This window comes from Aegilops tauschii, chromosome 5, assembly GCF_002575655.3.
Source record: "Aegilops tauschii subsp. strangulata cultivar AL8/78 chromosome 5, Aet v6.0, whole genome shotgun sequence".
Lineage (NCBI taxonomy): Eukaryota > Viridiplantae > Streptophyta > Magnoliopsida > Poales > Poaceae > Aegilops > Aegilops tauschii.
The window spans coordinates 5,800,413-5,822,173 of record NC_053039.3 but is presented as its reverse complement, the minus strand read 5'-3'; the positions used below and the strand labels follow the sequence as shown (position 1 = coordinate 5,822,173).

General features: G+C 45.4%; 1 pseudogene; it reads left to right on the top strand.

Moving 5' to 3' along the window:
• Positions 1-10,825: 10,825 nt before the first annotated feature.
• Positions 10,826-19,268, top strand: LOC141022454 (uncharacterized; annotated as a pseudogene).
• The last annotated feature ends 2,493 nt before the right edge of the window (positions 19,269-21,761 follow it).

The following is a 21,761-nucleotide window of genomic DNA, read 5'->3' as shown; positions in this document are numbered from 1 at the left end:
CCTAAAAAAGAACTAATTAAGCTAGTACCTAGCTGCGATCCATCCATCAATTCTATCCTCTAGCTTACGGTTTATTCTAGAGTAACCCTTTCAATCAATTATTTACTAAATCACTAATTCATTAATACTCCTTGCAAAGATATGATGTTTGTTTGTATTTAGGGTAAAAATTTGTAGACCATTTAATGTAAAATCATTATTTTATGTGATAGGATAGTTCATACCTAACATTTTAATGGCTGGCCATGGTATTTCAATACAAGTTAATATTTTATAAATCAACTTTTTGAAAAGGAATGCCGATGGCGTTTCAATAAATTATTATTTTATGCTAGAAAAAATCTTGGTGAGCGAACTTTAATACGGTTCTTTGGGTTACCAACATGATCCAGTGACTACACTAGTATTAAAAACGCTCTTATATTATAGGACGGAATGAGTATGTTATGTCAAGCTAGCCGCCACATATGACGTGTGAGTATACTTCTTATGTGCCTAGATAGAAAACGATATAAGTGCAGTTTGAAATTCCTCGATTACTTTGTTAATATGCTAGTTGTGCCGGCTTTTATTGTCTCTATGACCTGTCGTCATCCTCCATCGATTCAAGCCTCCATTTGTATTTATTATTTAGGAGTGTCTATTCCTAATCAGCTGACCTCAATTAGCTACCAGCATATTTGCGATATTGACTATTGATTATGTATTACTTAAGCCACATAGCCGCCCCCAACGTGTGAGTATGGGTATGTCTTACGTGTCTAGTTGGAAAATGTATCGGTACACTAGCATTCCTCGACTAATTCCAGTATCAACTAGTTTTGCCATATTCGCCCTACGACTGATGTAAGTCATGTATCAATTTAAGTGTTCATGTGTACTTTTTGTTTCTGAGTGTGCATTCGGAACTAAATTAACCTTAATTAGGTCATTGCATATTTGGGACTTAGACTACCGTTTTCATATTATTTCATGTCTTGAAAAGCTATAAAATAATAGAAATACATTCTGGTTTACTTAATTATTTAGTTGTGTTGGCTCTCTCTCTCTCTCTCCTAGTGGCTTCCCTTCGTCCTTTGCTCAGCAGCCAGGATATTTGCGGCTTTGACTACAGATTATATATTATTTCAAGCAACTTAGCCGCCCCAGAGGTGTGACTATGTGAGTATATATGTCTTACGTACGTGCCTAGCTAGAAAATGTATCGGTACAATCTAGAATTCCTTGACTAATTCCAATATCAGCTAGTTGTGCCATATTCTCCATACGACTTATGTTAGTCGTGTATCGATTTAAGTGTTGACGTGTAATTATTTTTAGTGTCCTTTCCTATCTAAATTAACCTTATAATTAGCTAGGTACTCGCATATTGGGACTTAGACTACCGTTGTTATATTATTTCAAGCAAGCTAGCCACCGGATATGAAGATATGACTGTACATACTTACATGTCATGAATAGCTATAAAATAGTATGAATACATTCTCGCTTTCCTTGATCAATTACCTAATTATCTAGTTGTGTCGGTTTTTCCTCTCTCCATGGCTTACCTTCATCATCCATGGATTCAGGTCTCCATTGGTACATATTATTTTGTGTTGTTTATTACTAATCAACTTTCTTTTTTTGCATAATGACATGGAGTCTATTACTGGATTCTATATACTTCTCTAATGTTTAGAGGAAATGTCTGGCATGAAATTCAATTACTTGAAGAGTGATATTTTCACAGTAGGGTTGAGTATAGAGGAGGAGCAGAGGGTAGCTCATACAACTGGGAGATAGGCAAATTTCAAAAAAAAAATTAATATCTGGGATTACCAATCAGCAAAGACAAGATCTCTTCTAATGATTTTTTTCATTAAAAGGTAGAAAAGAAGTTGGACTCCTGGCAATGCAAACATTTCTCTTATGGAGGAAGAGATATATTGATCAATGCATGTTTATCAAATGTCCGTATGTACCTTCTTGTTTGCTACACTTTGCCTGTCAAAATATAGAAAAAAGCTGATACAATAAGAAATAACTTCTACTGGGATTAAGAAGAAGAAATTTCACATGGTCAGATGGGAACACCTATGCACCCCTAAAGATTATGGTGGTGTGGGCTTCACTGATATGAGAGTCAGAAACATTTGTTTACTGTCAAAGTGGCTGGAGGAGGCATCTATGAAGTACTCCATCTCTAAACTAATATAAGTTTTTTTAGATCACTAAATCAATTTCAAGCAATATCTGATATCCTTGAAGGACTCCCAGGAATGTCGTGGGGCTGCAATGTTAGTAGTGCTACACACACAGGACACCCACGTGAGTTTCATACGTTATAGATATTCAATCATACCGGAGCCCCAGGTCGATTATTGGTTGCCAGAAGGTCTTCTCTGCTTGGCAACTCAGGCCTATTCCAATGTACAGGTGCTTAGATGGAGTGCTAGCTGCATTAAAATGTTTATAGCAACTAAAGTCCCCAACGCATATGTGCTTGGTTTGATGATACAAAGCTTCCTTCATTTAATTGTTTGACAACAAAACTCTTCCATGCATAGGTAAACTTCTCTCATTTAAGTGTTTTGCATATATCCGCGTGCTTGGTGGTTCTTTGTGGGATTACCAGACTCCTCTCTCTCTCCTCTTAACTATCTTGCCACATCAGATTTTTCGCATATGTGGCAATGCTTAGCACATGTATACGGTGAAGCACTGGAGAGGGCCTTATTGATAGGTCAACATGGCCAGAAAGACAAATTAATGGTTGTCGACGCTTTGTGCTACTGTTTCCTTTGGACCTTCTCTCACTAGTAGAAAACTGGGCTTTGGTCACAGGGCAATATTCACATTAGTCCCGGTTCAGTCACGAACCGGGACTAATGTGAGCATTGGTCCCGGTTCGTGCGGCCAGGGGCCTGCCGGGCCTCGTGGGGGCATTGGTCCCGGTTGGTGGGACAAACCGGGACCAATGGGCCACGCTCCTGGCCCACCACCCTTTAGTCCCGGTTCATACCACAAACCGGGACTAAAGGGCTGGTCCTAGTTGCGGCCAGTGTTTAGTCCCACCTCGCCAACCGAAGGGCGCTCACACCAGTTTATAAGTCCGTCCCTCTCTGCCTTGTTGTGCTCCTCTTAAAGTGAAAATAGATGCCCTTATACAGGGAATTTGACCTAAATTCACAGTAAATTTCATAGAAATTTATTATGAATTTAGGTTTAATTTCCTCTATAAGCGCATCTATGTTCATTTTTTTATAGTAAATAAAATAAATAAACCTTAATAAAATAAAATAAAATAAAAAAACCTTAATAAAATAAAATAAAATAAACTATAGTAACTAAAATAAATAAACCTTAATAAATTAAATAAAAAAGCAGCAGTAAAATAAATAAAAATAGCAGCAGTAAAATAAATAAAAATAAAATAATTAAAGTAAAATACATAAGTAATTAGAAATAAAATAAATAAGTTTTTTGTTGTAAGTAGAAACAAAACAAAACAAATAAAGCAAAAGAGAAAACAAAAAACAGAGAAAAAAATTATGCCACCTACTGGGCCACCACGGCCTGAATACGACTTGAAACTCGTCCGTGGGCCACGATTCGGGACCGCAGAAGGCCCAGTAGGCGCCACACGCAAAGAGAATGGTTAGGCCCGAAAGCCTGCAGTTGAGAGGAGCTCGAGAGGGTGGGCGCAGCAGCGCTTATAAACCACTCTCGAGCTCTCTCAACTAGCGAGGTGGGACTAAACTTTTGACGCGGGGCAGCACAAGGCCTTTGGTCCCGGTTGGTGCCACCAACCGGGACTAAAGGGGGCATTGGTCCCGGTTCGTGGCACGAACCGGGACCAAAGGCCTTTAGTCCCGGTTGGTGCCACGAACCGGGACCAAAGAGTTCCCTATATATACCCCATCGCCACAGCAGAGCACTCCACAGTGCTCTGTTTTTTCTGGCCGACGAGGGGAGGGCATTTGGGTGCTCTAGCTCACCTCCTATGCACATGAGGTGTTCGATGAAATGTCTGAGCCACACTAGTTAATCTTTCTCCTCTCGAAACTCGACCTCCGAGCTCCATTTTCCCCGAGATTTGTCTAGGTTTAGCGGTCCGTCACGTCCCGTCCCCGTCTTCACCGCCGTCGATCGCCCGCGCCGATCTCGTCGCCAGCACCACAGTGGTGAGCCTCTTGTTCTTATCTTCTTTCTGAAAGGAAAAAATTATTACTTTAGATAGTTACTTGTCTAATTTTGTTACTTTTATTATTCCTTCTTATTACATAGTGCGATGGTTTTGGTATCTGCCCCCGTCGGCCCTCGTCCTGTCTATGATTCGGATGTGGTATATATTATCTTTTTATAACTATTTGGTTCATTTATTGTTTATGACAAATATACCGACCAACGTGACATAGATTTTATTTATCTACGAGGTGGTTGAACCGGAAATTCTAACCGACCCTATTGTCGAGAGGTTAAATTTAGTTGAAGAAGAAAACAATTACTTGAAGGAAAAAATAAAAAAAATTGAGGAGGAGAAGATGATATTGGAGTTGCATGTTGCGGATGTCGTCGATGATCACAAGATCAAGATGGATGCAATGCGCTTGAAGATTAGAAAGATTAGAAAATATGCCATTCATACCGAGGCTTGGTATCATTATGCCGTTGGATCAATTGTTACCTTGGTTGCGATTATGATCACATTTGTTTTCGCATTGAAATGTTTTACATAGTTTCAATGTATGGTTTAATTAATTAGATGCTCTGGAGAGCTATACATATGTTGTTAGATGAGAACTATGTATGTACTTTGGTTTTAATGTGATGATGAACTTCTATTAATTTGGTCACTTAATTATCTATTAATGATGTTCTGTAATGGTTTTTGACACACTTAATTATATATAATGCACGCAGATGAACCGGCAATGGATGTACGTTGACAGACACACCTCCGAGTACATTAAGGGCGTGCATGATTTTCTCGAAGTGGCTGAGGCAAACAAGCAGAATGGTTTTATGTGTTGTCCATGCCCTATATGTGGGAATACGAAGTCTTACTCTGACCGGAAAATCCTTCACACCCACCTGCTTTACAAGGGTTTCATGCCACACTATAATGTTTGGACGAGGCACGGAGAAATAGGGGTTATGATGGAAGACGGCGAAGAAGAAGAGGACGATGACAACTATGTGCCCCCTGAAGACGGTGATGCTGCAACGGGGGAAGCTGCTGAAGATCAAGAGGAACCAGACGATGTGCCCAATGATGCTGCAAGGGGGGAAGCTGCTGAAGATCAAGAGGAACCAGTGCCCGATGATGATGATCTCTGCCGGGTCATTGTCGATGCAAGGACGCAATGCGAAAGTCAAAAGGAGAAGCTGAAGTTCGATCGCATGTTAGAGGATCACAAAAAAGGGTTGTACCCCAATTGCGAAGATGGCAACACAAAGCTCGGTACCGTACTGGAATTGCTGCAGTGGAAGGCAGAGAATGCTGTGCCTAACAAAGGATTTGAGAAGCTATTGAAAATATTGAAGAAGAAGCTTCCAAAGGATAACGAATTGCCCGACAGTACATACGCAGCAAAGAAGGTCGTATGCCCTCTAGGATTGGAGGTGCAGAAGATACATGCATGCCCTAATGACTGCATCCTCTACTGCGGTGCGTACAAGGATCTGAACGCATGCCCGGTATGCGGTGCATTGCGGTATAAGATCAGACAAGATGAACCTGGTGATGTTGACGGCGAGCCCCCAGGAAGAGGGTTCCTGCGAAGGTGATGTGGTATGCTCCTATAATACCACGGTTGAAACATCTGTTCAGAAACGAAGAGCATGCCAAGTTGATGCGATGGCACAGTGAGGACCGTAAGAAAGACGGGAAGTTGAGAGCACCCGCTGACGGGTCGCAGTGGAGAAAAATCGAGAGAAAGTACTGGGCTGAGTTTGCAGCTGACCCAAGGAACGTATGGTTTGGTTTAAGCGCGGATGGCATTAATCATTTCGGGGAGCAGAGCAGCAATCACAGCACCTGGCCCGTGACTCTATGTATGTATAACCTTCCTCCTTGGATGTGCATGAAGCGGAAGTTCATTATGATGCCAGTTCTCATCCAAGGCCCTAAGCAACCCGGCAACAACATTGATGTGTACCTAAGGCCATTAGTTGAAGAACTTTTACAGCTGTGGAATGGAAACGGTGTACGTGTGTGGGATGAGCACAGACAGGAGGAATTTGACGTGCATGCATTGCTGTTTGTAACCATGAATGATTAGCATGCTCTCAGTAACCTTTCAGGACAGACAAACAAGGGATACCACGCATGCACGCACTGTTTAGCTGACATCGAAAGTATATACCTGGACAAATGCAGGAAGAATGTGTACCTGGGGCATCGTCGATTTCTTCCGACCAACCATCAATGTCGAAAGAAAGGCAAGCATTTCAAAGGCGAGGCAGATCACCGGAAGAAGCCCGCCATGCGTACCGGTGATCACGTACTTGCTATGGTCAATGATTTACATGTAATCTTTGGAAAGGGTCCCGGCGGACTAGCTGTTCCGAATGACACTGAGGGACACGCACCCATGTGGAAGAAGAAATCTATATTTTGGGACCTACCCTACTGGAAAGAGCTAGAGGTCCGCTCTTCAATCGATGTGATGCACGTGACGAAGAACCTTTGCGTGAACCTGCTAGGCTTCTTGGGCGTGTATGGGAAGACAAAAGATACACCTGAGGCACGGGAGGACCTGCAACGTTTGCACGAAAAAGACGCCATGCCTCCGAAGCAGTATGAAGGTCGTGCCAGCTACGCTCTTACGAAAGAAGAGAAAGAAATCTTCTTTGAATGCCTGCTCAGTATGAAGGTCCCGACTGGCTTCTCGTCGAATATAAAGGGAATAATAAATATGCCAAAAAAAAGTTCCAGAACCTAAAGTCTCATGACTGCCACGTGATTATGACGCAACTTCTTCCGGTTGCATTGAGGGGGCTTCTACCGGAAAACGTCCGATTAGCCATTGTGAAGCTATGTGCATTCCTCAATGCAATCTCTCAGAAGGTGATCGATCCAGAAATCATACCAAGGCTAAGGAGTGATGTGGCGCAATGTCTTGTCAGTTTCGAGCTGGTATTCCCACCATCCTTCTTCAATATCATGACGCACGTCCTACATCTAGTCGACGAGATTGTCATTCTGGGGCCCGTATTTCTACACAATATGTTCCCCTTTGAGAGGTTCATGGGAGTCCTAAAGAAATATGTCCTTAACCGCGCTAGGCCAGAAGGAAGCATCTCCATGGGCCATCAAACAGAGGATGTCATTGGGTTTTGTGTTGAATTCATTCCTGGCCTTAAGAAGATAGGTCTCCCTAAATCGCGGTATGAGGGGAGACTGACTGGAAAAGGCACGCTTGGAGGGGACTCAATAATATGCAGGGACGGATATTCTTGGTCTCAAGCACACTACACAGTTCTACAGAACTCTACCTTGGTGACCCCGTATGTCGATGAACACAAGAACAGTCTGCGCTCCAAACACCTGGAGCAGTGTGACGACTGGATTACATGTGAACACATCAGGACTTTTAGCAGTTGGTTGGAAACACGTCTCAGAGGTGACACCACTGTTTGCGATGAGTTGTACTCGTTGTCCAGGGGACCATCTTCGACTGTATTGACTTACAAAGGATACGAGATAAATGGGAATACATTTTACACGATTGCCCAAGATCAAAAGAGCACCAACCAAAACAGCGGTGTCCGCTTTGATGCAGCAACCGAGAGGGGAAAGGACACATATTATGGTTACATAATGGACATATGGGAACTTGACTATGGACATGATTTTAAGGTCCCTTTGTTTAAGTGCAAATGGGTCAATCTGTCAGGAGGCGTGGTATAGGTAGACCCACAGTACGGAATGACAACAGTGGATCTGAACAATCTTGGGTACACTGACGAACCATTCGTCCTAGCCAATGATGTGGCACAGGTTATCTATGTGAAGGACATGTCTACCAGACCGAGGAAAAGAAAAGATAAGGAAGCGAATACATCATACGATGAGCCAAAGCGCCACATAGTTCTTTCAGGAAAAAGCGACATTGAGGGAGTGGAGGGAAAGACAAACATGTCTGAAGATTATGAAAAGTTTCATGAAATTCCTTCCTTCAAAGTCAAGGCTGACCCAAGCATCCTGATAAACGATGAAGATTATCCATGGTTACGGCGCATAAGCAAATGACACAAGCGAAGAAAAAGTGAAGACTTTCTCCCGCAACTATTATGATGATACCATGCCAACTTTGTAACAGACGAGTATGATACCATTGTCCGTTTTGTACACGAAGTGCATCTAGTAATGAGGCTGTGGCCCCACGAGCACCTTTAGTACCGGTTCGTGGCTAGAGTTTCTTACTAAGCAGTTTTTTAGTCCCACTCGCTAGCTGAGAGGCACTAGGAGCGGTTTATAAGCCCTGAGTGCAGAGACGATGAAGAAGAGGCACAATGCTCACGTTGCTTAGCTTTAAGCCTTGAGGAATAAGGTAGACTGCATGGAGCTATGTGCAGTGCAGTCTACACTATTCTGAAAGGCTTGAAGCAAATCAACGAGCATTGCGCCTCTTTTTTATTTTTAATAACTTATTACAACTCCGGACATGTGTTCCGACAAAATAAAATAAACTTTAATAAAATTTATGAAACTAAAATTAACAAAGTATTTTCTGTTCAAAAAATTATAAGAAACCTCTATTATTATTGAAACTAAAATCATATAAAATTGATGCAACTAAAATTATCGAAGTATTTTCTGTTCAAAATCATTAAAAGCAAAAAGAATTTTCATAAAGAACTTTTTTTGATAGAAACATTAATAGCAAAAAGAATTATCATAAAGTAAAATAAATAAGTAATTAGAAACAAAATAAAATAAAATAAATAAGTTTTTTGTTGTAAGTAGAAACAAAACAAAATAAATAAAGCAAAAAAGAAAACAAAAAAACTAAATACAGCAAAAAGAATTTTCACAAAAAACTTTTTTTGATAGAAACTTTAATAGCGAAAAGAATTATCATAAAGTAAAATAAATAAGTAATTAGAAACAAAATAAAATAAAATAAATAAGTTTTTTGTTGTAAGTAGAAACAAAACAAAATAAATAAAGCAAAAAAGAAAACAAAAAAACTAAATACAGCAAAAAAAAATTTCACAAAAAACTTTTTTTGATAGAAACTTTAATAGCGAAAAGAATTATCATAAAGTAAAATAAATAAGTAATTAGAAACAAAATAAAATAAAATAAATAAGTTTTTTGTTGTAAGTAGAAACAAAACAAAATAAATAAAGCAAAAAAGAAAACAAAAAAACTAAATACAGCAAAAAAAATTGTTGGGGCGTTGACCGCTGGGCCCTCCAACCCTCGGGTTTGCAAATACAGGCCCAGAAGGGCTAGAGGGCTCAACGGGCAGCGCGCCAAAGTTAGGCCTAGAAGCCTGCTATAGTGAGGAGTTCGATACAGCAGCCGCAGCGGGGCTTATAAACCACTCCGAGCCCTTCTCAACTAGCGAGGTGGGACTAAACTTTTGGCCGCGACGCGGGCAGCAAGAGGCCTTTGGTCCCGGTTGGTGCCACCAACCGGGACTAAAGGGGGCATTGGTCCCGGTTCGTGGCACCAACCGGGACCAATGCCCCCCCTTTAGTCCCGGTTGGTGCCACCAACCGGGACCAAAGGCCGCCGCTTTCCGCCCTTTGCGCTGCTGAAAAGAGGTCTTTGGTCGCGGTTGGTGGCACCAACCGGGACTAATGCCTACCTTTAGTCCCGGTTGGTGCCACGAACCGGGACTAAAGGCTTTGCTATATAAGTTCACACTTAGGAAATTTTCAGAGTTACCTAGCAGTTGCCGCCCCGACGACGCCGACGCCGCCAGGCTGCCCCGACGCTGCCCGCTGCCCCGACGGCGCCAGGCTGCCCCGACGCCGCCCGCCGCCCCCGCCGTCGCCGTCGCCCTTGCCCGTGCCCGTTGTCGCCGTCGCCGTTGCCCGCGCCCTCGCCGTCAGCCGCGCCCCTGCCCCAATGCGCGCCGCCCCGGCCCGTCCCCGTCGTCGCCGTCGCCCTGCCCCGCCCTTCGCCGCCGACGCCTCTGCCCTTGCCCCGACCACGCCGCCGTCGCCTCTGCCCCTGCCTCGACGCGCCGCCGTCGCCTTGGTCAGGGCCGGCACTGCCCCCTAATTCCTCCATTTTTTTTCTGCACATTTATATGCTTAATTATATGTATATGTATGAGTATATGTATGTGTGTATATCTGTTTATATGTCCTTTTTTTATATCTTTTTTTTGCATTTTCTCTGTGTATATGTATGTATATATGTTCTCTGTGTATATATATGTTCATGTATATATGCAAAAGATAGATTTTTAGAAAAGTTAGGATTTTTTCTGTTCATAGATTTTTTTGGTGATATTAATTATTGTAGAATATGCAAATGTTTGTATATTCATATGAACAATGCATTAGGCAAAACCTTTACTTTTTTCGAAATTTTCTATTTGAACATTTTTTTATGAATGAGAGGAAAAAGGAAAATAAGAAGAGGAAGAAAGGAGAAGAAGAGGAGAAATAAATAAGAAGAGGAAAAAAGAAGAAAAAGAAGAGGAGAAGAAGAAAGGAATAGAAGAGAAGAAGAAAAAATAGAAAAAATTCTATTTTTTCTTCTTCTCTCCTCTATTCCTTTCTTCTTCTCCTCTTTTTTTTTCTTCTTTTTTTTCGATCTTCTCCTCTATTCTTTTTCTTCTTCTCCTCTTTTTGTTTCTTCTTCGTTTTCTTAAGTTTTATCGGGCCTGTCGTCGTCGATATACCCCTCTCCCGATAACTTCAACACGAGGGGGGGTCGATATACCCCCTCCCCGATAATATTAGTTTCCCATGTACGTTCATTGTCGTTGTCGATATAACCCCCTCCCAATAACTTCAACACGTGGGGGGGGGGTCGATATACCCCCTCCCCGATAACATTATTTTCCCATGTATGTATGTCATCGTTGTCGGTATATATAACTCCCTCCCAGATAACTTCGACATGATGGACGGTCGATATTTATACCCCCTCTCGACCATGATAACTTATACCACGGGAGCACCCCCCGGCCCTCTCGCTCGACCAAAACTCTCGATCACACCCAAACCGTAGAAAAAAAAGGTGTCGGTCTCCTACCCCCTCCTGCCGCGCCCCTACCCTTGAAGCGTTGCTGAGGCCACCCCAAACCCGAAATAAGCTAGGTCTACGTTTGCACTAACCACCTGCTGTCATGTTTGTGTAATAATTGCCATGTTGTAATATTTGCAGAAACAATGGAGCATGAACGAGACGAGCAAGCAGAAGAGGTGTTGGGGGACATAATCTTAGCCGGAGGTCATATATTGTCGTATCTTAATGACAATGATGTTCTGGAAGAACAGGGTGAAGAAGCAGGCTACGGTGATCGAAGAGTGGAGGAGGAAATACATGATTATGATGGCTCCGGTGACCCAAAGGTGGTGCAAGAAGAAGCCCGTGGTGACGGCTCCGGTGACCGAACAGAGTCCGGCCAGGTAAATATATTAGTTAAGCCTTTGCTGACTAGCTAATTGATGCATTCATTGTTTTGGTATGTACACATATTAATTAACACTCGTCTTTCTTCTTTTTTCTAGCCCTCTGGATCGAGCACAACTGCGGTAAAGAGACGAGGCCCGAAGAGAAAGTTGCGCTCGGATGAAAGGTTTGAGATCACAGCAATCGCGCGCGACGGCCAACCGATTGAACCCATCCGGACAAAGGATGCATTTGCTGCTCAGTGCGGGGTTCTAGTTAGGGACAAGATCCCGATCAGCATCCACCAATGGTATAAGCCTAAGAAGGAAGACCCTGAGGTGTCTTATGTCAATGATATGCAGAAAGATGATCTTTGGACTGAGCTGAAGGCAAATTTCACCCTACCGCCAGAGGAGGATCCGGAGAAGCCAGTTAAAGAGCAATTAATCAAGTCTCATGCTCTTAAGAAGATGGCAGGCCTATTCAGGAGGTGGAAGAATGAGCTGAAAACGTTTGTCGACAAAGAAGAGACACCCGAATTCATCAGCCGGTATGAGAAGATCAGAGATCACTGGCCCGCATTTGTGGCCCACAAGACATCGGAAAAGAGTAAGAAGATGTTAGCGACAAACAAGAAGAATGCTGCGAAGAAGAAGCTTCACCATCGCACGGGGTCAGGTGGCTACCTCAAAGCCCAGCCTAAGTGGGCCAAGGCTGAGAATGATCTGCTTGAAAAAGGGATCGAACCACAGACAATGAACTGGACAGACCATTGCCGGACTTGGTTCTTCGGGGCTGGCGGAACCTTGGACCCTGTATCAGGGAGGTGCGTTTGGACGAACGAGCTTTTGAGAATACCAGTCAAGAAGATTCAGCAATATATCGATGCAGCGCAGGAAGGGACGTTCGTTCCAGACAAAGAGAACGACGAGCTCACAATGGCCCTCGGGAATCCTGAGCACCCTGGACGGACACGAGGCACGCCAGGCTCCGTTCCGTGGAAGGCTGGTTTTCCGGACGCAGGCGGTTACAAAAGCCAGGAGAGGAGGAAGAAAATGGAGCAGACCCAAATTCAGAAGCTGCACGAAAGGGTTCAAGCGCTAGAGGAACGAGACAGCAATCGACATGCCGAAACTACCCCCGAAGCTACCCCGCCATCTCAGCGGAGAAGCAGCATGGCTTCCACCGAGCTGCTTCAGCTGGAGCATGTCTTGACGGCTCCTGCTAGCTACCCCGTGGATGCTATCACGGAGTCTCAACATTGCCCCTTATGGCGCAATGGCAGAACTTCAAAGTCAAGGTGGCTGTTGGCTCTGTTTTACCTCCTGAACCCGGCGCAACCTACCATTGCCGGCCGATTCCAGAAGGATATGCTAGGGTGATGGTGGATGAAATAACGGAGGGATTTGAGGACCTCCAGCTTGACCACCCTACCGGTGAAGGGGAGACTCGGCTGGGTTTAGCTCTGAACACTCCGTGCCTATGGCGGAAGGAGCTCATCAACCTTCCGAACTGGACGGCTCCGGCGAGTAAGGGCAGTCCGCCTCCTCCTCCGCCTCCTCCTCCGGCGAGTGATCAGGGCACTCAGCCTCCTTCTCCGGCGCGTGGCGGCACTCCGCCTCCTCCTCCGCCTCCTCCTCAGGCGAGTGATCAGGGCACTGAGCCTCCTTCTTCGACGCGTGGCGGCACTCCGCCTCCTTCTCCGTCTGCGCCGGCGCACCAGAGCAGCCAGCCTCCTCCTTCTCCGCCTCGTTAGCAAGGGCGGAAGAGACCCGCCGCTGCTGCGGCTGCTTCGGCGCGTCGTAGTCCTTCTCCTCCGCCTCGTAAGCAAGGAAAGAAGACAGCCGCAGCCGCTCTGTCTGCTGCCGGCGTCTAGCAGTACAGCTGCCAGAGGTGGGAGGCAATACGGATTCGGTCCTTCTCTGAAGACTCCAGAGAAGTTACCATACGAGAGGACCGAGGAGGAAACCAGGAAGATCGTGCGAGCCGAAGTGACAAACTTCTTTGAAGGGGTGAAAGCAAAGAAACATCCACCTCCGGAGGAGAAGGTAGATCCGGTGAAAGCAAAGCGCACTCTGGCTGCCCTGACAAAACCACCAAAGTCTCCGCCGAGAGGCAACTATGAGCGCATTCTTGCAAAGACATATGCTGAAGCGGAGCGGTCGGGAAGTACTGTCAGTGATCAAAGGTTAAAAGAACGACGAGCTGGGAAAAAAATTGCCCATCTTGGCGAACAAGCGAACCAATCATGCCCCCCGCTCAAGGTGTCAAAAGACATCGTCGCTAATGATCCGAGGATGGTGCCCGGTTATAGCAATCTTGGAGATTACCTGCCCGACGATGTACATTATGAAATCATAGAGGTGGACGAATACAAATACCATTACGGGAAGCCTCTCGTCAAAGATGAAACATCTCTAACAACGATGATGCGAAGATTACATGATTGGTACATGAAAACCTGCAGAGAGTCTGATGGGACGAGTACTTTGACGCTGAGAGTTAAACCGGAGCATGACCTCGTTGGAATTGAACTGCTGAATGTTCCATTTGAGGATTTCTTCCAGTTTTACAATCAAAAGGCCCTTGATAAAACAATGATCACTTGCTACTGTCTGTAAGTAGTACTAGTTCTGTCATTAAGTCTCTCTATATAGGTCAACTCTTTCATTGCATGTATTTATAATTATCCTCACTATATTATGCAGATTGAAGATCGCCGAATTGAAGAAAAGACAAATCGGTGATATTGGGTTCATTAACACAAATCTCATAGATGCGTATACGGTTGAAAAATATCCCAAAGAAGCCGAGGCCAACTTGCTACAATCGTTGGTATTAAATCAAAACAAAGATATAATACTCTTTCCTTACAACTTCAAGTGAGTGTTACTGTCTTGTGCATATTCGGTTTCCCTTATTAGTCCAGGTTATGGTAATGTAATTGATGACTTATGCATGCATGCACAGCTTCCACTATATTCTCTTAGAGATTAAGCTTGAGCAGGGAGTAGTAACCGTCTTAGACTCGAGACGAAAAGATCCCCAGGACTATGCGAACATGACTCAAATGCTCGAGAAGTAAGTTAAATCGATCATTATCCACCATATCAGCAACTTTGTTCATTTCCTGATATCAAGTAATTGTTTTCTTTGTCTGGCAGGGTTTGGAGAAAATTCACCACAAAAGCTCCGGGACTGCCGAAGAAGCTGCAATTTAAACACCCGAAAGTAAGTACTATAGTAGCATGTTCCGCGCATCTCCTAGTGATTCAAGTGCTAGTTTCATCAATACCATTTAGCATGCTTGCGTATCAGTTTGATTGACCTCTATTTCTTGTAAAGTGGTTGTGGCAGGAACCCAGGAATAATTACTGTGGATACTACGTTTGCGAGTCCATCCGCTACACGACCTGTGAGCGGGGCTACACTGAAGAACAATATGAAGTGCGTAAGCAATAATATTCACAATTTTATTTTATTACCATCATTTGTGTTGAGTTTCATTTATACATATATATATGTATTGACCCCCTTCTTCAAATTAAATGTTTCGGAAGCGGGATGAACTCCTAGCACCAGATCGTACGCGAGGAATTCAAGAGGAATTGGCGGCATTCTTCCTTGACCACGTGACCGCTGAAAACGGAGAATACTATATGGACCCTGTGTTCTTACAATTTAATTAGGAGATTGTATTGTAAGAGATAATTATTGTATATATGTAGCCGGTAGTGTCGGATAGATATACGAGAACTTGTTGTTCGACCAATCTCTCGGAGAAGGAGAGGTGGTCGATATCACTTCTCTCTGTATGCATATGTTCATGACGATCTTCTGTTTCCTTCATTTGATTACTAGCTAGCGTGTCTAGTCCTCTCCATACGTATATAGTACGTAGCGTCGACCAAGCACGGAGATAAGAGAGGACACTTCTCTCTATTAATTAGCTAGCTAACACAATATATGAAACACCTAAATTAACCCCCACCCCCCCTTTCAAAAAAAAACAAAAACCCCAGCCCCTGAAATGCTGACGCGTGGATGCCTATTGGTCCCGGTTGGTGACACCAACCGGAACAAAAGGCCCTGCCTATTGGTCCCGGTTGGTGGCACCAACCGGGACCAAAGGCCCCCTGCCTGGGCTGGCAGCAGCGGCCACGTGGAGGACCTTCTGTCCCGGTTCGTGTAAGAACCGGGACTAAAGGGTTAGGGCTTTAGTAACGACCCTTTAGTCCCGGTTCGAAAACCGAGACAAAAGGCCTTTACAAACCGGGGTAAAAGCCCCTTTTCCTGCTAGTGATCTCCAGAAGGAATACGAGGGAGGCTGCTTGTGAACTGGTCAAGAGGGAGCTAATCAAACACTACTTAAACATGAACTGAGCGATCAAAGGCGCCGGCTGGTGTGCATGTGGTGCAATTGTATATATTGCCATTAGCAACTAGCAGGCCCGGATGACGGTGTCAGTATGGGTAATTACATGCCTGTCTAGCTAGAAAATGGTATAGATAAAGTCTGAGATTCCTCGATTACTTGCTTAATAAGCTATTTGTGTGCGTAATATATATATATATTATGTCAAGCAAGCTAAATGCCCCACATGACAGTTGTGAGTGTATGTCTTACCGCGCGTAGATTGAAAACAATATAAGTGCAGTTTAACATTCCTTGACTTTTCCATAATATGCTAGTTGTGTCAGCTTTTATTCTTAGTACGACTTGTCTTTGTCGGACATCGGTTCAAAGTCTCCACTTTACTTATTATTTTGGACTGTCCATTCCTAATCAACGTCTCCTTAGTTAGGTACTTGAAGATTTGCAGTGTCCACTACCGATTATATAATACTATTCATCAACTCATGCAGTTGCACGGGCTATAAATTTGTGTATATCATTATGATGAAAATTCATATTATTGATAATAATTGAATGAACTTTGTGAAGAAGAAAAACAAAGATATGTATACATGAACATTATTCATTCTTATAGTTTCCCTTATATTATGGAAGTCCACGAATTCCCTCATGTCTATTGAAAATTCAATTACTCATAATATACATGCTGATATTTTAAACACCTAACCAAGCTGTGTGTATATATATATATATATATATATATATATATATATATATATATATATATATATAAAATTGTGCACGGGGCTCTTCTTTTGGACCCTATACTTGTGCACGGGCAGTCAGAGCCGCGCGCCACGGCCACACCTTGCAGGGCAGAAGAGGGAAGCCGGAGAGAAGCCGAAGCGCAAGACAACCGAGGCAACGCCAAGACCAGAAACACAGGAGAGCAAAGGGGCAAGGTGGACTCCCCCGGCAAGAGCCTTGCCGGGGCGGCCTCCGCGGCCCCGGCAAGAGCCTTGCCGGGGCAACTTGCCTGATGCCAGTAGAGCAGGCCACCCTTGAGCCCGTGGGTTCCAACACCAGCAAACCAACTACATTGGAACCAGGGCTCGGGATGCGCCTCTGTGGTGGCATGCAAATCTTCGTCAAGATCATAAACATGTGAGATCAGATGAGGACCAGAAGACGGCGACACTCGGCGAGATCCCAGCCGAGGGAATCCACAAGAGCCCCGGCAAGCGCCTTGCCGGGGACGACTGCAACGCCACGGCAAGACCCTTGCCGGGCCCCCGGCAAGGCCCTTGTCGAGGACATCGGCGGGGCCACAGCCAGGCCCGCGTCGACCAAGACTCCGCCGCCGTTCGCATGCAGCTGCCAGCCCAACCAGCTGGGTAGGCACCTGTGTGGCAACATGCGGCTTCCAGGCCAACTCAGCAAGCACCTGCGTGGTGGCATGCAGATCTTTGTGAAGGCTCCACCACCGCGCCACCTCAGCAGCCTGCCTGCCTACATGGCACCGCACGCATCGCTAGCCTAGGCGCGTGTTGAAGCGAGGCGGAGCGGCGACGGACGGGACGGGCCTCGTTCCCATCCCTAATAAAGCTAATGGACACCTAAGTAGCGCATTTAATGCGCTTTGTCTTGTAACGCCGGGCCATAAGCTCGCGCACTGTACACCTTTCCACCTCATGTGTGCCACTGTGGCGACCCCGTTTGCCTATAAAAGGAGGCCCGAGGCGACCAGGAGAGGGATTCGGCTCTTTTGGGCAAGTTACACCCCGTAGCTAGCTCAAGAACACAAGAGCACTCAATACATCCACCAAAGCAGGACTAGGGTATTATGCATCCTCGCGGCCCGAACCTGGGTAAACGATCTGTGTGCTTCCTGTTAGACCTGCTCTTTTCACAACCCCGCGCCCCGTCAACCGTAGTAGGGATTCCTGTGATCCCATAGGTGTCGTTTTCCTCGACATCTTTGGCGCGCCAGGTGGGGGGTGCGCAGATGTGGAAATCTGGTCTGATCGGAGTAGCGGCTCCATCGTGGCCGTCGTTCGAAGGAGGGAGACGACCAAGCTTGGCGGCACCATCTGCAGATGCGATGGACGCCCATGCAACGACAGAAAAGCTAAGTCACGCCAAACTTTAAATATTTCCTTTTTATATAAGGTTATTATCCTCGAAGGTCCTGCCCTATGTATGGAAAACCTGCACGCAAGGGGGCCCTTCCGCGATTGGCAGCGCCCTTACTCTGTTTCGAGTCCGCTCAACAGCTTAAGCGGCCGCGTCGAGAACGGCACGGTAGCCTTCCGCAATTGGCAACGCTCTCGTTTCTGACTCGAGTCAAGCTCGACAGTTCGAGCGGCCGCATTGAGAGCGGTAAGGTGGTTCGCCTGGCAGCAAGCACACCCGACAGGCCATTGGGGAATCCGTCCCCGAGGAGCCGCCCTGGGTTTACGCGCCGGCAAGCCTGCCCGATTAGCGTAGGGTGAACATACAAAGGGGGGATTGAACAGGAAAGTAACATGCATAATATCAGAAGTACTGCAGAGTTATATTACATCCATTGTTGCTGCGGTTCTAACTAAAGATAGAAATTGTCTTGGTCATGAATATGCAGCAGTGATGAGAAACGGGGTGCCTAATCCCGAACGCTGGCCCTCCACCCTCTCGATTCCGTCGATGCAGCTGACGATGGGCATGATACGCTCCTTGAGCGCCGCGAGGTTAGCACCCTCCCGCAAGCTCTCCAGCGCGGCGTCGAAGTCGACGTCGGGGTTCCAGTACGCCACCTTGGTGAGGACCTTGGTCATGGCACCCCGGCAAAGCCTCCGGGACTCGTCGGCCAGAGAGGCCGCCCGATTGGAGTGGAGCTGCTCCAGGGCCCCGAGGTCACCCTCGAAGAATAGGGTCAGCCTGGCGTTGGAGGTCGTGCTGCGAAACGGGGCGTACCTCACGTTTGGCATACCCACGGTGGCCAGCTGCGTGGTGATCCTGCCGGCGACGTCCTTGAGGCGGCTGATCCAGTGATTCTCGCCATCCACAAAATCCTTGTGGTTGGCGGCCTCGTTCTTCCGCTGCGGCTTCTCGGCCTCCAGATCCTTGGCCAGGGTCTCCTCCCGAGCCCTGGCCTCTGAGAGCATCTCCTCAAGGCCCTCCAGCTTCAGCTTCAGGTCTTTGATGGAGTTGTTGGCCTCCGAGAGCTCCTCGGCCCTACTAACGGCCGCGTCCTGCGCCTCTGTCAGGGCGCCGTTGAGCGTGTCCTTCTACTTGGACAGCTTCAGGGCCTGGTCCTTCAACTCGTCCCGCTCCACCTCCAGCTCCTTCACCCTGCCGGCGTGAACTAGAGCATGGGAATCGAGCGCCTCTCTGTGCCTCTGCTCCAGCTCTTGGGTCCGCTGCACGATGAGCTTCTCCACCTCCTCGTCCTTGCCGCGGAGCGTTGCGGCAAGCTTCTTCTCACGCGCGGCAAGGTCCTCCTCCTAGGAGTTCAGCGTGGCCTGGTGCTGGGTCCGAGCGGCCTCAGTTGCGGCGGCCAAGCTCTCCGCCGTCTCCTGGGCCTTCTCGATGTCGGGCCGCTTCATGGTGAGCTCCACGTCGTGCTTGGCCAGCTCACCCTGGGCGACCTTCATCTCCTCACAAGCCTGGCGGAACCAAGTCTGCGTCTCGGCAGCGCGCACCTTGAGGTCTGATACGTCTCCAACGTATCTATAATTTTTGATTGCTCCATGCTATATTATCTTCTGTTTTGGACATTATTGGGCTTTATTATTCACTTTTATATTATTTTGGGACTAACCTATTAACCGGAGGCCCGGCTCAGAATTGCTGTTTTTTGCCTATTTCAAAGTTTCGCAGAAAAAGAATATCAAACGGAGCCAAAAACCTAATTCCACCGCCGCAACCTTCTATACCCACGAGATCCCATCTTGGGGCCTGTTCCGGAGCTCCGCCGGAGGGGCATCCATCACGGAGGGCTTCTACATCAACACCATAGCCTCTCCGATGAAGTGTGAGTAGTTTACCTCAGACCTTCGGGTCCATAGTTATTAGCTAGATGGCTTCTTCTCTCTTTTTTGATCTCAATACAATGTTCTCCCCCTCTCTCGTGGAGATCTATTCGATGTAATCTTCTTTTGTGGTGTGTTTGTTGAGACCGATGAATTGTGGGTTTATGATCAAGTTTATCTATGAACAATATTTCAATCTTCTGAATTCTTTTATGTATGATTGGTTATCTTTGCAAGTCTATTCGAATTATCAGTTTGGTTTGGCCTACTAGATTGATCTTTCTTGCAATGGGAGAAGTGCTTAGCTTTGGGTTCAATCTTGCGGTGTCCTTTCCCAGTGACAGTAGGGGCAGCAAGGCACGTATTGTATTGTTGCCATCGAGGATAACAAGATGGTTTTTTTATCATATTGCATGAATTTATCCCTCTACATCATGTCATGTTGCTTAAGGCGTTACTCTGTTCTTATGAACTTAATACTCTAGATGCACGCTGGATAGCGGTTGATGTGTGGAGTAATAGTAGTAGATGCAGGCAGGAGTCGGTCTACTTGTCTCGGACGTGATGCCTATATACATGATCATACCTAGATATTCTCATAACTATGCTCAATTCAGTCAATTGCTCAACAGTAATTTGTTCACCCACCGTAAAATACTTATGCTCTTGAGAGAAGCCACTAGTGAAACCTATGGCCCCCGGGTCTATCTTCATCATATTAATCTTCCAACACTCAGTTATTTCCGTTGCCTTTTACTTTGCTTTTATTTTACTTTGCATCTCTATCATAAAAATACCAAAAATATTATCCTATCATATCTATCAGATCTCACTCTCGTAAGTGACCGTGTAGGGATTGATAACCCCTTATCGCGTTTGTTGCGAGGATTTATTTGTTTGTGTAGGTGCGAGGGACTCGCGCGTAGCCTCCTACTGGATTGATACCTTGGTTCTCAAAAATTGAGGGAAATACTTACGCTACTTTGCTGCATCACCCTTTCCTCTTCAAGGGAAAACCAACGTAGTGCTCAAGAGGTAGCAAGAAGGATTTCTGGCGCCGTTGCCAGGGAGGTCTACGCAAAAGTCAACATACCAAGTACCCATCACAAACCCTTATCTCCCGCATTACATTATTTGCCATTTGCCTCTCGTTTTCCTGTCCCCCACTTCACCCTTGCCGTTTTATTCGTCCTCTCTTTTTCGTTTGCCTCTTTTTGCCCGTCTCTTGTTTGCTCGTGTGTTGGATTGCTTATTTGTCACGATGGCTCAAGATAATACCAAATTATGTGACTTTACCAATACCAACAATAATGATTTCCTTAGCACTCCAATTGCTCCTCTTACCAATACTAAATCTTGTGAAATCAATGTTGCTTTGTTGAATCTTGTCATGAAAGATCAATTCGCCGGCCTTCCTAGTGAAGATGCCGCTACTCATCTAAATAGCTTCGTTGATTTGTGTGATATGCAAAAGAAGAAAGATGTTGACAATTATATAGTTAAATTAAAGCTATTTCCTTTTTCGCTTAGAGATCGTGCTAAAGCTTGGTTTTCGTCTTTGCCTAAAAATAGTATTGATTCTTGGAATAAGTGCAAAGATGCTTTTATCTCTAAGTATTTTCCTCCCGCCAAGATTATCTCTCTTAGAAACGATATTATGAATTTTAAGCAACTTGATCATGAACATGTTGCACAAGCTTGGGAGAGGGTGAAATTAATGATACGTAATTGCCCTACTCATGGTTTGAATTTGTGGATGATTATACAAAAAATTTATGTCGGATTGAATTTTGCTTCTAGAAATCTTTTAGATTCGGCCGCGGGA